This window comes from Choloepus didactylus, chromosome 1, assembly GCF_015220235.1.
Source record: "Choloepus didactylus isolate mChoDid1 chromosome 1, mChoDid1.pri, whole genome shotgun sequence".
Taxonomy (NCBI): Eukaryota; Metazoa; Chordata; class Mammalia; order Pilosa; family Megalonychidae; genus Choloepus; species Choloepus didactylus.
Window position 1 is genome coordinate 80,727,448 of NC_051307.1, and position 17,932 is coordinate 80,745,379.

The 17,932-nt window shown below is 33.3% G+C and overlaps 1 protein-coding gene across 8 annotated transcripts in view; it reads right to left on the reverse strand.

Annotated features, from left to right (window-relative positions):
• ZBTB20 (zinc finger and BTB domain containing 20) overlaps nucleotides 1–17,932 on the reverse strand; it is a 911,487-nt gene that overhangs the window by 724,971 nt on the left and 168,584 nt on the right. For all 8 annotated transcript variants that reach the window (XM_037835777.1, XM_037835873.1, XM_037835864.1 and 5 more), the window contains exon 2: nucleotides 2,466–2,517. The gene's annotated coding sequence lies outside the window, so the exon portion shown is untranslated. The remainder of the gene's footprint in view (nucleotides 1–2,465; nucleotides 2,518–17,932) is intronic.

The window sequence follows — 17,932 nt, forward strand, 5'->3', positions numbered from 1 at the left end:
AGCAGTCAGGGCAGGCCAATGTTGGTGGCCTCTCCCCAGTACAGACTGAAGGCCTGGAACCCGGCAAGACACAAAAGCAATAAAAACCCAGAACCAGCTAAGGGAAGATTTAACATAATCCATCTCCAATTTTAACCATTACTAGAAGAAATCTCCATAGAAAACTATATCTTCTTGGGATTGGCATATATTGTGTTTATAGGATGTTGACCAACACTTTTCTACTTATGTTACTATGCATAGCAACATGCTTGAAACACCACTCTGGAAATTCCCAGAAAAAATTGACTTTGATATTAGTTGGCAAAAATTTCTGTTGATAGGTATGACTGTCATTTCATTACTTGAACATATGGTCAAAGTGAGCTCATTTCACTGACAGTAGAGTATGTGGGTCTCTTTTATCCCTGAACAACCAAACAAAGCAAAAGCATAATATAGAAGAAGTCATTGCGCCATCTTTCATTTGTTTGGTAGTTGTATCTGTGAAACATGAAAACAAAAGACCTAAACAGGCCATAATCCTACATAGTACCATTTCCACATACCATTTAGTTAAATACTGAAATATTCATATTCAAAAGTCATCCTGATATTTGTGAATTTGGAAAAAATATGTCTAATAATTTTTATCTTTCAATTCCCTAATCGCCAGTAAAGGGAGAAAAATAAAATAGTCATATTCCTCATTCTTCAGCTTTTTGAGCTAACCAACAGTTTACAATTCAAAAGCAAGTTACAACTCTTTATTTATATTCAGGCCTTTTAATGAGATATTAGGAAAAATATATTTTACAGAAATCAAATTCACATCTTAAAATCTCTTTCTCATTGAAAGGCTGTGTGGTCTCTGTGTATACATTACTTTTACTGAATAATTTTTAAATATAAAATTGAAATATTCATAACTAAACAGAGTAATAGTCTAACAGATATCCTATCACCAATTACTAAATTTTTTATCATAAGGTCTTTTAAAACATACACACACACACACACACACACACACACACACACAGAGCTAATCTAATTCTTAGTATGGTAACTTCATTTCCATTTCCAACTTAAAATATACTTTACCTTGATTTTGTGAAATAAAAATAAATAATATAGGATAAGGAAGAGAGGTAAAAATTAAAAATATATTTCTATCTCTAATAGAAATAAAAAAATTGCAACAAATTGCTGAAAATTATATTGCTAAAAGGCATCTACACATATCGCTGTGAAAACTTAGTTGCAAGGAGAATTGGGGCTACCTACCTTCAGAAAGAGCAGATGAAGTATGAGGTTTAAGAGTACATCTTTAGTATTTTTGTACCTTAAAATATTGCTGAGTATTAATTTTTCATCAAGTTGTCATTTTCTCTGACATTTGGTTTTATTAATCAAGGCATTTATCATTAATTTGTAGAAAATATCATAATTAAGCCAAATATAATAAAATCCTTAAAAGGTTAAAATTAGAAAGCAGGTGAATTAGAACTTTGACATTACCCTGTTGACATACAGGAGTTTTTTTGGAAGTGTGGGAATCAAGTTTTTACAGTAAGTTTGGTGCCTCATCTTGGGACTGGCTGGTTTTTAAAAATGTTATAAAGATTTGATTTAAAGCTCCCTGACAGTTTGACATTCAGGTGAAAGTACTGCTGCTGCTGCATTTGGAATAATTTGCATATCCCACTGCTAAACGGAATGTTTGAGGTGTGGCTCTGGTGTAAAGAAATTTAAAAACAAGCTATCACACATGCTTAAGTGTATGTATTCACAAAACTGATGGTAGGATCGCACCATCCCATCCCTCTCCAATGTAATCTATGATTTACTCTTCTATAATAAATTATCCTACCATATTATTCTCACTGGAAGATCTAACCGTGCATGTAAGAAGCAAGTAATTACAGCCCCCTCTTCTCTAAGAAGCCTTCTTCAATTCCTATGAGCTCTTTATACAGAATGCAACAACACAAGTCAATTGTAACCTTTTTGCCTGAAACTCTGGACTTCTGATTATCAGTAGCCATTAAATCTCATATGAAGGATTTTGCTGTCCCCACAAAATATATATTTCTTTTTTTTACAATTAGTTGTAAAGGGTAGGGAGAAATAGGTACCAATTTCTGGGTTTTGAGCCAACATGATGTCTGTGTAAGAAAAGCAGAAGGTATAAAATCAAGAGTCCCAAACTGATGGGGGTGTGGGCGGGGAGAATACAACACACTACCATATAGAAGAAAGAAAGGGTATAGAAGCAACCAACTAGATTGAGATATTGTGAGATGACATAAGGTTTCTTCATTTTTATTTAAAATTTCAGATTACTTGTAGACAGATATAGAAAACAGATATTTAATGTGTTAAAGGATAATTAAGGAAAGATCTGAAGTAGTAAACCCAAGGCCTTAAATATTATGAAACATTTCAAGAAGATAAAACCCATTCAATAAAATATCAATGGACATTACCTTCAGCCTTCAGGCTTTCAAAGGGCAACTCTTAACAGTTCTGTTTGTGTGCCTATAAAAAAATACTTAAAATTAGAAATTTGCCAAGGAAACAGTTTACATTTCCATAATATATTTATGACTAGCCATGAGAATTAGGTAGGTGAGTTTGCTTATGTCAACTAATATCTAGAGTTTTAAAAAGAAAAAATGAAGTCTAACATATGCAGATTCAGATATATACCTATAGTACAAGTACTCAATAAAATGTGGCACAAATATATAATCTAAACCACTGTTTGTATGTTTATGAGATGGATGGGGAACAAGGGATTTATTATAGTATTACTAAAAGCTGTCTTCATTTACACGAATAAAGATTTTTACACTTTCTTTTTATAATTTAAACTAATTTAAAATACCTTTTTTATCCCATTTATTGATTTATGTTTATTCTTATTTAACAAATATTTCTCAAAGGTCTACCATGAAGCACCAGTGAGTTAAGAAGTATACAAAGATAAGACTCAACCCTCAAAATTAGCTTAAGATTTGAAAATGAGATTGGAGATTTGCATAAACACAAATAATCCAAAGAGAACAAAACAGAAAACTAGGTGGAAAGATACACGAGAGCAGAAGGGAATGCATTAAAATTAGAAGATAGCTATGATATCCTGTCTCAAGAAGCTAATATAGGGTCCTACCCACATTTGTAGGCAAGGATGAGTCACTTTTAAATTCCTTTCTATCTGAATGCATCTTATATTACAGAAGCAAAGCTGGGTCTGAGAACAGAAGAGCAGGCAGGAGGTTGAGGTACATTTAAAGTACATTTAAGGTTAATTTGGTGAGTTTAAATATCAAAAGAACCCACTAGAAACAACTCTCCTATTAAAAACTAAGCTTGATATTGTGTGTCCTTGGAAAGTGATCTATCTAAATTTGCTATGAAATCTCAATGAAAACCTTGATGTCACACTAATAATCTTCACAAGACAATCAGCATTTGAAGTCTCAAAAGTCATTTTACTAATGGAAATGCACATATAAACATAAGCTGTACCATAAACTGGTACATATATAGTAAAAGACCCATCAAAAAAAAAGTCTGAGGATTTTGATTGGGTCTTTAATATGCATAAGCAATGATTTACAAAGGGAAATCAGAGAATCACACATCAAACCACACCTCAGTTTAGGCTTCACTAACATATAAATGGGGTCCAGAAAAGAAAAGTGATAGTTCTGCTTTACTACTAGCAGGGAACATAAAAGCAATATTACATTACTTTGCAACACCAAACGTTAGGAAAGGCACTGAAAATTAGAATCTGTTAGGAAAGGTAAGATCAGAACCATTAATTACATATGAACAGAGGATGTTTAAAAAATGGGGGGACAAAGTAAAGAAGGACACCTTTGAGAAAATTAATTTGGCCATTGCGTGAAATATTAAACAAGTAATTATTTATTGTCTGTTTCTTTTGCTAGAATATAAGTGCTATGAGGACAGGCACTTTATCTTTTTCACTGTGTTTCCATTTCTATGAATAATGCCTGACATGTAGGAGATCGATGAATACTTATTGAATTAAAGAATGAACAGCCTACAATCTTTGAAACAAGCATTAAGTCTGCAGCTATTTACAGACAAGGAAATTTAAGCACACAGAAGTTAAAATACATTAAATTAAGCTTTACCCACTGGAATACCAACTTCCAACAAACCACTGTTTATTCTTCCATTTAATATTTATTCTAGCAGGAGAGACAAACAAGCAAATAAATTATTAGATTTATAATGCCACATAATTAGTACTATGAGTATAAACAAAACAAGGTAAAGTCTTTGGGAGTCACATGGACTGATATTTTAGATAGACTGGGAAAGCAAAGCTTCTCAGAGGACCTGACAAGAAGCAGGGACCTGAATGAAGTGAAGGAGAGAGTAAAGAAAATATCCAGGGTGCTAATGGGTTGTAATTAAGATTAAATAACAAATACAATGGATAGTACACAGTGAAATGCAGTTCATAACTATTACTTTATTACCATTATTTTTGTAAATTATAAATTTTACATAATTTTGTAAATTATTTTGTAAATCCCACCAACTAGATTATAAACTTGCCAAAAGCATTCATTTTTATCTCCTCTACAGCTCTTTAAATAGTGCCTAGCATGAACTCAATAAACATTTGCAGATCTGAAAATAGGAAGACACAATTATCAGTTCATTAATTAGAAAAAGTAAACAGACTATATGAATATGAAAAAGTCACCATATTTTATATGCCAGAGTTAATCTAATTCTGTTAAACAAATGTCACATAACATTTTCTGGATAAAAAAAAGAAAACAGGAAAGAAAATATATAAAATGTCTAGGGCCAATATTAATCATGGATAACAAAATAAAGTTATCAATATTAGGTCACTATTTTGTCCACTTGCATGCTCTGTCTGCCAAAATCAAATTAATTGATAATTTTTTTCTACTGAAAGGACTCTACTACAAAGGTAGCTTATGTATTCCTAATGTGAGCACAGGGCCTGGCATATAGCAAATATTGAATAAATTGTTGTTGGATTAAATTGAATTAAAACTACTTTTATCAATTCTAATGCTGTAAAGTTAGCTCAAATAAAATGCACAAGAAAACACAGGAGATTGGCTACTTTACAAAATAAATTTCAACAGAAAAAATACCAAGGTTAAGTTTCTACCCTGCAGCAAAGGGGTAAAGAATAGGATAGGTTTTACCAAAAATTGAAATGTAAGTGAAGGTTGTGATATTGGCATTGGAAGAGACAGCTAAGTGGAGCAGACCAGAGGGACGTCAGTATGGGGTATATATTACAGGTAGCATTTCCACAAATTATATTGTATGGGGGGAAATAAACTGTTCATTTTATGTATTCAAATTCATAAATCTTTCGGCTTATCTTGTATATAACAAGGCTTTCCCCACCTTGGAGTTCAGATAGCTAACCACTTATGCTTTCTTAGAGCTGTTTTATTGTTTTACTTCTTACAATCAGATATATCAATCTGAACATACAATTCACAATAGAAGAAACACAGGCTAAGATATATATAAAATAATATTAATTTGCAATAGCAATGAAAGAAAGGCAAATTAAAGTAACCTAAACATTCCATAATAGTGAACTGGATAAATGCATTATATATGATATAATACTAATATTCTATTAAATATGACAAGTAAACATTTATAACACATCAATAATAAGATACCAATTTTTAAAATAGTTTATGTATTTATAATATATACATATATCGACTGCATAATTTTTGGATGTGTGCATTTATAAATTTGTGTGTATATAAGAAAAAGCATATATGTGACTTTTAAGGATCTATAATAAATTATACCTAGTACTTATCTCAGCTGTTAAGATTATGGTAGATTTTTTTTCTTTTTAGGATTTTTTCCCAAATTATCTATAATAAACACAAATTACTTTTTATAAAATAAAAAAAGGCTAAAAGAAGACACTAGTTTGTGTATCAGGAAAACAAAACAAGTGTTTTAGACGATTACTAGATTTCCTGAACTGTTAAGAAAGCCATTTGAAAAGTCTCTCTGTCCATACTTCTAATAAAGGCCCTCAGTTAGCTGCATAAATAAAAAAGGAAGTAAGGAAGGAAAGATGAAAGGATGAGTGAGGAAGGAAACAGAACAAAAAGGTTAAAAGAAAAGGAAAGAAAAATAGGACTTGTAACAAAATAGCAACCACCCATAACGGTATGCATTGGATTTTTAGTAGCCTACATTTTACTGTTCACATCTTAAATTAAATTTTCAAAGAAAAGCAAAACCAGATAAAATGTGCATCATTTTCAATGATAGGACCACTATAGAGAAATGAACATAATATATCATGAGAACAGATGAAGCTGTTCCAAATCAGTTTAAGTTGGAGTATAAATTCCAAATAAATAAAAATTTAAAATAAGCAAATGACTATTTCAATTAACTACACTTTCATGCTGTCCATTCCTGCACAAGAAATGCTTTTTAATCCACAGTGACGTACATGATGACTGTGACTCTTCTGGCTTGTAGGCATCATTTCACATGGGACCTTCTCTGTTTTAGGACAAGATGAACAGAACTGCTAAAGTCCATTCTCTGTCAATAATTATAAAATACAATTCTTTTTCACTAAATAAAATTTTAAGTATGAGGTGTGGTTATAGTCTATCAAAAAAAAAAATGGCAAATGAAAGCCAATTTATAATCCTCAAAGAACATCAGAAAGAACCTGTACATTTATATGCCCAAGAGGACCAGATGCATTCCCTCTAAGACTGAAAAAGCTTAACTTAGTTCTAGTATATCCATAAAAGTGCTTCTTATGGTAGAAGTGTTCATTCTGACTTTAGGTATTATTAGAGTTTTAAAAATATCAGAGAAATCTGATAATTTCTATGGTAGACTTCTCGAAGAATCCCTCATAATAGCAGCCTGCTAAAACCCATATTAAAGCCATCTAAAATCAAATCAAATTCTATTGATCTGGGAGCTCTAGGGCAACAACAAAAGGCCATTCACTTGACTCAATTATACATGATATTAGGAATTCCAGTTTCTCTTCCAAACAGGGGGGGAAATGCAGAAATATTATATACTAACTACTGCTTTAAGCCTAAAATCCAATCAATTTTTTTTTCTCATTTGTCTCCTTAAAAGTAACCCAAGTCCTTCCATTTACTACATACAGCTTCACTCTGTTTATCTTTATTTCTCAATAGCAGAATGCATTAAATTCTTACAAATCAACACACCAACAAATAAATAAATTAAAATTCAATGACTCTAAAAAAGTACAGTCTAACCTGTTTAATTATTAACAGGTAAACAGAATGCATTTCTGAATTATTTACCTAATCTCTGTGAACTAAAAACTTTAAAGTTTTTGAGCTTGAAATGTGTGCCCTTTCTAAGGATCATGAAACAATTATTTTAAAATATTCTGTTAAGCTATTTTAACTAAGGCAATTAAAAATAGCAGCAGAGTAAATGTGAATTTAGGCATTGCACAAGTGCATAAGAGGTACAGCCCATTTTTAAGATTTCAGAGGTCAGTAAAATTCTTTTCCTTCCCAACTTTCCCTTGTCCTCTTTCAGATATTTATTCCACAATACATTTGGACAGAATGAGTAGAAATATTCCATACCAAATTATATTAATGAGATTGATACAATGATTTCGAAGCAAGCATTTTGAGAATACTTTTATTTCTAAGCATATCGTTAAAAACTACAATAATGAAGCTAAAGAAAATGTCAATAATTCTGAAACTAGAAGGAAAAAAAGAGTGAAAAATAGATAAAACCACCATTTTCTCCAGACGAAATACCAGCTTAGCTAATGTTTGCTGTTTGACACAAGTAAACATTGGTTACCTGCAATGCTGGTCAATTACATTTTCTGATCAGCTAAGGGTTCATGGGGGGGGGGGAGTTTTTGTTTTGAACCTTTTTACTACAAATTTAAGACAAACTTATAGATTTTTCTGCCTTGGTAAATAGACATGATAAACATAATTTTACCTTTCATTAAAGATGAAAAATTTATACTGCTTTAGAAGATGGCTTTTAACATTTTGGGTGTCATAAGCCACTCTGAGAACATGATAAAAGTCAGGATCTTTTTCTCTAGGGAAGTGCACAATGCTCACAAAATTTTGTATGAAATTTGCAGGGCCCCAGGGACCCAGGTAAGACTCCTTGCCTTTTCATTTACAGAATTCTAAATACTTAAATATATGAAATTGTACTGACTACACAGTGACCCCAGAACATAACAAGGTTGTTTGAAGTTTCTTTCTGAAGACACCCTATTAATGAGCTATTTTCTTACAATTTGTCTCCTTTTTTCTAAAGGGAAGTGTAAAAACAATTCTGGTTAATTTAGTCTTGGTTAAAGGTTAAATATGCCTCCTTTTAGGACAATTGCATTACAAGTGTTGTGAGATTAAAAAAAAAAAAAAAAGTGCCCCCTTCAAATCATTCCACAATACAGAAGTGGTGACAATTTTCTTCTTATATTTTTGTAACTCAGAGGAAATAAGGTCAGAGAGAAAGCTACTTAATTTTCACCTTTACTTCTGAAGATCCATAGATAGTAGCAAACACTTACATAAGCATACCCTATTTCAGGTTCTAAGTGCTTTTTTGTATACTAACTTATTCAAACCTCACAAAAACTCTACGAGGTGGGTGCTCATTATCTCCATTTTGTTCACATGTAAACTGAGGCACAGGACCAGGATTCACACCCAGTCTATATGGCTGCAGAGTCTGCACTCCTACATACTATATTACACTGCCAGCTTCAATCTTCATGAGCTGATGGAGTTTTTAGATGGTTTTATATTTAACACAAGTACACTCCTTCCCTATCGTGCAAGAGACATTCATGATATTTTCCCCAGAAGAATTCACTTAGGAAGTTGTTCATAAGTTGCTGAAGAAACTGGCATTGCCCTTGTGCAATTGGCAATTATATATCATAATAAATTTCCCAGAGTCAAATGGCCCAGATGGAAAAAAAGACAGCACTAGCTCAGTAAATGTGGAACCTTCAATAACAGCTGACCCCTAATTTCCTTTTTGGAAATACTTCTGATGGGATAAAAAATTGAATGATTATACATTCTTAGGGCCAACCAAGACAACAGTATAAATGGGCCATATTATTATAATAGCAGTTCCCAAAGGTGGGGATGTCTGCTTTTCCTAATTGGTGTGAAGAGAAGTACAAACCAGACTACATGATTTTTTTTTTCTAGACTTAAATAGTTTCCATAAAAATAAAATATTAAAATAAAATACATATTTAGTGAGGCCAGGCAAGTTGCTTCAGTGGCCAAAGCTGTAGCAACGTGAAAATTTTCTTGGCATAGACCTTTTACTGACAGATTGAGTGTTCCCAGAGATAGCAACCAATTTGTATCGCAGGATTTGCTTTTAGTGTACTAACCTTTATATTTTCAGTAGTCCCGTGAAGAGCAAAAGCTGATAACAAAACAAAATTTCTCAACCTCACAGTCTGTACAAAAAGGATTTAGTTAACAAATTTGTTCCATTTAATTTTTATTGCATTATTCTCTACATATAAATGCAAGCAAACAGCTACCAGTAAAACACAAATCTGAAAGGGCAAAACAAGGCAGAATTTCAGAGTCCTGAAAATGGTTAAAGATCAGACATACAGGAAATGAAGGTGCACTGCAAAGCATATAGGAATACAGATGCAAGACAACATAACAAGGAAGAACCTTGATAACTTGATAACTTGAGGCCATTTTGCTGTATCAGAACCAGAGATTTTTATGTAGTGATTGATTTCCATGTAGCCAAGCCAGATTGGTAATGGGAAATTGGTTAAAATGGAAAGTATGCCTGGAATACAGTATCATTCTCAGCTTTTCTGTCCCTAAATCATCCCATCCACCATAATGCTATAGATATTTGAAAATCATGTAGTAATACCTCATTCCCTATAATGACTCCCAAACACTTGCAATATCAAGTTCTATGTGCTTGGTTTTAAAATCCTCCATAATCTGGTTCTATCATTCTCATTCATCCTTACAAATAATGCAGAAATTGATTCCATAAATATTTATTGGGCCTAAAATGTGTTCAGTAGCATTCATGCAGCTAAAACATTTTTAAACTTAGATCAGGTTTTCTCAAACCCTCAACATGTTCTCTATTATGTCTTTTTTATCTAGTCTAACAGGAGGGACTCTTGTCCATCCTCTCAATTACTTTAAATTTAGAGCAAACAAGAACTAACTTTAATTTGAGAAATGACAGTATGGTAGATTAAAGCTTGGTATATGATTTAGGAAATGAACAGCACTGCTTCTCAAGGTTGTTCTGGTCACTAGATTTCAGGAACATGGTCAAGGTGGAAAATGCTGATGAAAAACAATAGTGAAACCATCAAGTCTGCACCTGATCAAAGCACTTGACCAACAACTTTGATCCAAGCAAATTGAAAAGGAAATAAGTTTGTATAAGGCACAGGTTTTTCCCTTTCTTGCTGTGTAAAATTGATTAGCAGTTCAGTTTTAGACTAGGTATTTTTACTGTTAAACCAGAATATGGCTAATAGAGTTTAACTTTTAAGTAATTTGTTGAATTAAATTAATTGAATTTTCAATTATGTGTTTTAAATACTAAGTATTTTCCCATATTTATGTTATAGACCTCCTATTATTCTCTAGTTTCCAAAATCAAGTGTCTCTCTTTGCATAAATTTCTGGTTTTCCACAACTGTTTCAATTACTATTTCTGTAATACATTTTTTCCCAGTGACTATTTCCTTTGCCATATTATTTTTCCCATTGACCTTCTTATCCAAAGCCAATTTTACTCTCTGATTTGCCTTTTTCATTCTTGGTTCAAAAAGTGTATTGATGGAAAACACTCCTTCCACTTCCTGATATTTTAATTTCAACATACCATACTCTCAATTCACAATCCAGTTTGTCCACCTACAACCTGTTTCTCCTCTGTGAGGTTGGTATTCGCATAGATCATAGAGTTTGGGATATCTCTATGCAGTCACTTGAGTCTGGCCCATTCCCACTTCTGATCTTTTTCTTTTTAAAAATCAATTATCCAAAAATCTATATATTCTTATCTTAAATCCTTCCTCAGGCCATCCTCCTACGAGACTCAGCTTTCCTTAAGTGCCTCTGCTCACTCACTGTTCTCTGCTGTAGAAGGCTGCTCTCTGACAGTATGCACAGCAGCTGCCCAGTCCTAGGAAGAGTGACATTCCAAATAAGCTTCTCCTTGGTCATAGAACTGAAGAATCAAGTGCTAATCTACAACTTCTCCAAAACTCTCACTATCTCAATGCTTTCTCCCATCTCGTTCTTCTCTTTTTCCTACCCAGACACCTAAGCATAGCATTGTTCTCCTTGATGTAACAATTCACTGAGATACAATCAATTAAATCACTATCATTTTAGCTCAGATAACTTCATTTCTGTTTATAATATACTGAGTTTTTGAATAACCAAGAAAACATACAGAAAGCTAATTGTATACTTGTTCTCACTAACACTCTTATACATGCACAAAACAGGGAGGATCCTAAATACACACACACACACACACACACACACACACACATACTGTTTTATTAGGATTCAGCTACTCTGGCCTTCTTTCTATTCCTTTATCAGGCCATATTTGTCCAGGACTTTTAAACTTGCTCCTCTGGAAAGCTCTTCTTCCAGATTTTTGTATGGCTGCTTCCCTTGCTCATTATTCAGTTTTCAGCTCAAATGGCACCCACTCACCCTTTCGAACTGTTACTCTTTGTCCCATTATCCACCCTTTCTATTATCCCACTATCCAGTTTTATTTTCTTCACATGTTATCACTATCTCCAATTATCTATTTATTTAGGTACTCATTCATTGTCTATCTCCCTACACTACAGCCTTATCTGTCTTGTTCACTGACAAATAACACGCCCCTAGGCATCATGCCTGGCACATAAGCACTCAAATATCTGAAGAATCAATAACCGAATGGATGAAAATCATTAGGAAATCAATATTTAAGTCATAAATATTTACAAAGCACCTATTTTGTGCAAGGTGATTTTTTTTAGTTGAGTCCCAGGCTAAGGGACGTTCTGTCCCTAACATAAGTCACTTGATGACATTTATTTTGAAAGAGTCCTAAAATAAATAAATAAATAAAAATAGGTTGGCACAGAATTAGACCTAAAATATCTTGTACTCAAGACTACCAAAATTGTTTCTCTCAGCTGTGCCATGACACCCATTTATATATCATTATCTCCTGTTATGATGCCAAGAACAGTTAAATGGAACCAAATAAAAGTAGTGAAAGTGACCCAAGTATCATTTTGGATACCGTTTATTGCCTTTATTTTTACTTTACAGCCTTTATTTATTGACCCCTACTGATCTTAACTGTAAGAATGGATGGGTCAGTTCTTGTTCATGGGAATTGTATATGTGAATTATAGTGTTTGTTCAAGGATGTGTGCAGCTAGCTCTCGTATGTTCAGAAGACAGAGCAATAGATGATGGATGATAGGGAGGGAGGGAGGGAGGGAAAGAAATAGTGGTGTGACAGCATGTTAAAGTTGGTGGATTGGGGTATCAGGGGAGGGGGTCAGGGTATGCGAGAGTTCTGTGTATGGGGTTTGTATTGTTTTTGCAACTGTTCCTATACCTTTGAATTTATTTCAAATTAAAAAAAAAAAAAAAAAAGAATGGATGGGTCAGCTCCCACGAGTCATGGAATATTCAGGGCAAGACTAAATCCTAAGTTTAATAACTGCCTCCTTCATGCAGGGAAGAAACAGTCTACCTATGCATACACTTGACAATTATCCAATACTTCTAACTAAAAAAATTATTCATCTTAACCAGGGATCAGCAAATTTTTTCTGTAAAGGGGCAAATGATAAATATTTTAGGCTTTGCAGGTCATATGGTCTCTGTCTCAATAACTCAACTCTGCCATTTTAGCATGAAAGGAGCCACAGGCAATAAACACATAAGCAAATGAGCATGGTTGTATTCTAATAAGGCTTTCTTTGAATAATCAGGAAGTGGGCCAGATTTGCTGACCCCTGATCTAAATCCATCTGTGAAAGTTCCTGAATTTCTATATGGGAGGGGCTTAGCAAAAAATTTTGATTAAAAGGGTTGGTAGGAGAACCTGTATTAGAAGTTGTATTTGCATGTATATACTGCTTTTACACGAATTGTATAAGTAGGTGAGAGGTTGACAGAGATTATATGGCCCCAAACTCCATAAATTACCACTTGTCATTGCAAACTAATCCCACAATCAATTTGGGGGCATTCTTGGTGTTATATTTTAGCCTTACAGTTGATTCACTGGTTTTCCATAAATATCCAATCTATCAGATTATTTATATCCTAATTTTAAAATTATTTTTGAAAAGTTACAACAAACACTTGGTTGAAGTTCAAAAAATACACCCCCTTTATCCATGCTAATTCTGCAATTCTATTTTAAACATCTATTAATTTTTCCAGACATGATTTGTTTGTAATAAACTGATCGTTGTTCATTGCTCATGATTCCTTTGTCTTTAAGATGTTTTCTGATTTCTTCTCCAGTGTTTTATTCAGAATATTTATTTTCAGATTCACTGTAAGGTCATTTCAAGTTACATTTGCATTACATTTATTTTAAGTATCTTTCTCCCTCAAAATCTTTTAAGTCTTCTAAATTTCCCAATTAGAATGTACCTCCATATATCCAAAGTACTAAATACACCTTTACCTGTTTCTAGTTGTTAGCTGTTTCCAAAGGTATTTTAACTCATTCCATGTTTCTGAAAATTGTATTTCAACAACAAAACAGCTAAACAATTAATTACAGTACATTTATCATTTCATCATGAAATAAGTAATTTATTAATTAGGGAAAATAAGTTATTTATTAATTAGGAACACAATGATTTTCTATTCTCCATCTTGGAGTTGCTGTAATAAATTTTACTGCCAATCAGCTTTCATTAAATTATCAGTTCTATTTGTGGTAACCAATAAATTGTACCTTACATTTCTGACATCAAATTCTGCTTTCTCTTCCCTAGCTACATAAATTTCTAGGCCCTATGATATCTATATATATTTTTTATTTTTCAGCTTCAACTAGAGCTTTGTAAAAATGCTAAAGCTGTAACATCTAAAGACAAAGTTTACTGGTTTTATCAGCATGTCATACAAACATGACATTGATATAAAATGAGAAATACGTAAAGATTTTAGATAATATTATAAAAGCTGCTTCAGTTTGGATACAGTATTCAATAAATGAAAACACTTGAGAATGCTAGTAAAAGTAAACTTTGAGATGGTTAAAATATCCATTCTAAATAATGGGAACATTTAGGTAATTGTCTGTACAAAACAAAGGTAAGACTTTCTGAGGTCATAAAATGCTTGACCTTCCCAGGTACCATTAAGTTACATGATAGGGGTAAGATTGTTGAGTCTATCAGAAAAATAACATTTTCAAAAGCTCAAGAAAGTAAATGATTTATTTAAGAAAATTGGAAAGATTCTCTCTCTTTCCTGATAGGGAAAATCATAAAATGTTGCAATATTTGCAAAAGAGGATGAAGTGTTCATATCTCACCTGTAAGACTTGAATAGCTTTATTACTTATGCTCTTGCTATGTTTTCAGCATGTTGAAGAAAAGCAGTTTCCAAAGAATACAGGTTTGCTGATCCTGTGTTCCTGATAATATCACATGATGGAATGGGAGCTTTCACATGCAATCAAGCTGACAGTCACTTACTCTGTTCTCAGAGGGACCAATTTTCCCCTGTAGACATGAGTACAGCACAAATCATGAAGTGCCAAAAATTGAGTGTAAGTGCAAACCTCTCAAGTTCACTCAGGTATCAGCTAAAAGCACCAGTTTAGCTACATGTGAAAGGCAGTTAAGTCCAATGAGTTAAAGTGGAGGGAAGATTGGAATTAGAAGAATTTATCTGACTTGGGTACAGTTCATCTGACTTACTGAAAAGAATTAAGCCAACCTTGCCAACGATTTGACCAGTCTATGGTTGTCTTGTCAAAGCAATCATTCCTACTCCTCACTGCTCCCTGTTTTTCCTTCCCTCCTAAACTCTTTTCTCTTTATACTATCTTTCCCCACCTGAACTCCTCAAGTTCTCATTCTCTCATTGTCTTTCCACACACATAAAGATACATACACACGGCATGATACTATTAACTTAAGGATGTTTTCTTAAAATCACAGAGGAATATTGACATGACAGCACAGAAGTAAGCATTCCAACCATTGAAGAGTTAGGGCAAAATGATCCAAATAAATGGTAGACACATTAATATAACATACTGTATGTATCCTATGATGGGATTAACATGCCATAAACAACTTTAACAAGTATTAGCATAAAAATCCTAAATAAACTAGTAGCAACAAAGAAAGGCTATTATGAAAAGTTAATAATTATAATTAATATGGCAGATTTAGCTGAAGTGGTTGTATTTCTGTTTCTATTCAGATGCCAAGATATTCAGGTTAGTTTTGCAGTTAATTTTGTTAATTAGAAATTTAGTCAAGTTGGAAAGAAAGATTAGAAAGTGAAATCTCTGGATACCAGAAAAGGAGAACTCAAAACTAGAGCCATGGGTGGGGCTAGAGCCTTGGTGGCCTCCAAGGCATCACACCCAGATATTTGGGATGTTGGATGGAGTATTAACACCAATGGAGAGACAACAGACAAGGACTGAAGCCAATGAACAGTGTAGCTGCAACTGAGACTCAAGCTTACTAAAGGATACCCAACCTAAGATTAGGACTAGAAAAAGTCTAGAAGCTAATAGAAACAGTAACAATGCTTGAAGTCTACCTAGGGCTCTGGCTGGAAAAAAACAGTCACATGCAAGAAATATGAAAACCGGATATATGCCATGGGCATTTTAGGAGTTAGCATTCACACTATCTGTTTGGGACAGGTAGCCAAAGGCGAAAGATTAACACAAAGCTATCAGGATTTACTTATAGGCAGAGATCTTGGGGCACAGGGTAGAAAGAAATGGGATTCACTTCGGAAGGACTGAAAGAATTCCCATGGAAAACAACCTCCTCCAGCTGAAGGTGAGTTCACCATAATATCAGAAACTGATATTCTTTTTTATATTCTGTCAGCAAATATTTATTAAACACTCTTTATCATATTGAGGAAGTTTCCTTCAATTCCTACCTTTTGAAGTGTTTTTTCAAAAAAGGATGCTGGATTTTGTTGAATGCTTTTTCAGGGTCTATTGAGATGATCATTTGATTTTTCCCTTTGACTTGTTAATGTGTTGCAATACATTGATTTCGATTTTCTTATGTTGAACCATCCTTGCATGCCTGGAATGAACCCCACTTGGTCATGGTGTGTGATTTTTTTAATGAGTCTTTGGATTCAATTTGCAAGTGTTTTGTTGAGAATTTTTGCATCTATATTCATTAGGGAGATTGGCCTGTAGTTTTCCTTTGTTGTAGCATCTTTATCTGGTTTTGATATTACAGGGATGTTGGCTTCATAAAATGAGTTAGATAGTGTTCTATTTTCTTCAATTTTTTGAAAGTTTAAGTAGGAATGGTGTCAGTTCTTTTTGGGAAGTTTGGTAGAATTCCCCTGTGAAGCCATCTGGCCCTGGGCTCTTATTTGTAGGAAGCTTTTTGGTAACTGATTGAATCTCTTTGATTCTGATTGGTTTGATGAGGTCTTCTGTTTCTTCTCTGGTCAGTCTAGGTTGTTCATGTGTTTCCAGGAAATTATCCATTTCCTCTAAATTTTCTAGTTTGTTGGCATACAGTTGTTCATAGTATCCTTTAATGATTTTTTAAATTTCTTCGGGATCCACCGTAAAGTCCCCCACTCTGATTTATTATTTTGTTTATTTGGGTTTTATTTATTCTATTCTTTTTTTGTTCTCCATACAATTTATTTCTGCTTTAATCCTTGCTATTTCTTTTCTTCTACTTGCTTTATGATTAGTTTTGCTGATCTCTTTCTAGCTTCTTCACTTGCTTCATTACTTCTTTGATTTTAGCACTTTCTCCCTTTTTAATATATGCATTTACAGCTATAAATTTCCCCTTCAAACAACTTTGCTGTATCCTATAAGGTTTGATATGTTGTGTTCTCGTTTTCATTCATCTCTAGATATTTAGCAATTTCTCTTGCAATTTCTTCCTTGACCCACCGGTTGTTTAGGAGTGTGTTGTTTAATCTCCAGATATTTGTGAATCTTCTAGATCTTTGATGGTTATTGACTTCTAGTTGCATTCCACTGTGGTCAGAGGATGAGCTTTGAATAACTTCAATCATTTCAAATTTATTGGGGCTTATTTTATGTCCAAGCATATAGTCTGTCTTGGAGAAAGTTCTATGAGCACTAGAGAAGAATGTCTATACTGGTAAGTTGGGATGCAATGCTCTATATATGTCTATTAAATCTAATTCATTTATCAAATTGCTTAGGTTCTCAATTCCTTATTGGTCCTCTGTCTGGTTGATCTATCTATAGGAGAGAGTGGTGTATTGAAGTCTCCCACAATTATTATGGAAATATCTGCTTCCTTCAGTTTGCCAATGTTTGTCTCATGTACTTTGGAGCACCCTGATTGGGTGCATAAACATTTATGATTGTTATTTCTTCTTGGTGAATTACCCCTTTTATTAGTATATAGTGTCCTTTGTCTCTTATGACATCCTTACATTCAAAGTATATTTTATGTGAAATTAGTATAGCTACCCTGCTTTCTTTTGGCTATCGCTTACATGGAATATTTTTTTTTCAATCCTTTCACTTCCAGTTTCTTTGTGTTGCTGGGTCTAAGATGAGTTTATTGTAAACAACATATTGATAGTTCATATTTTTT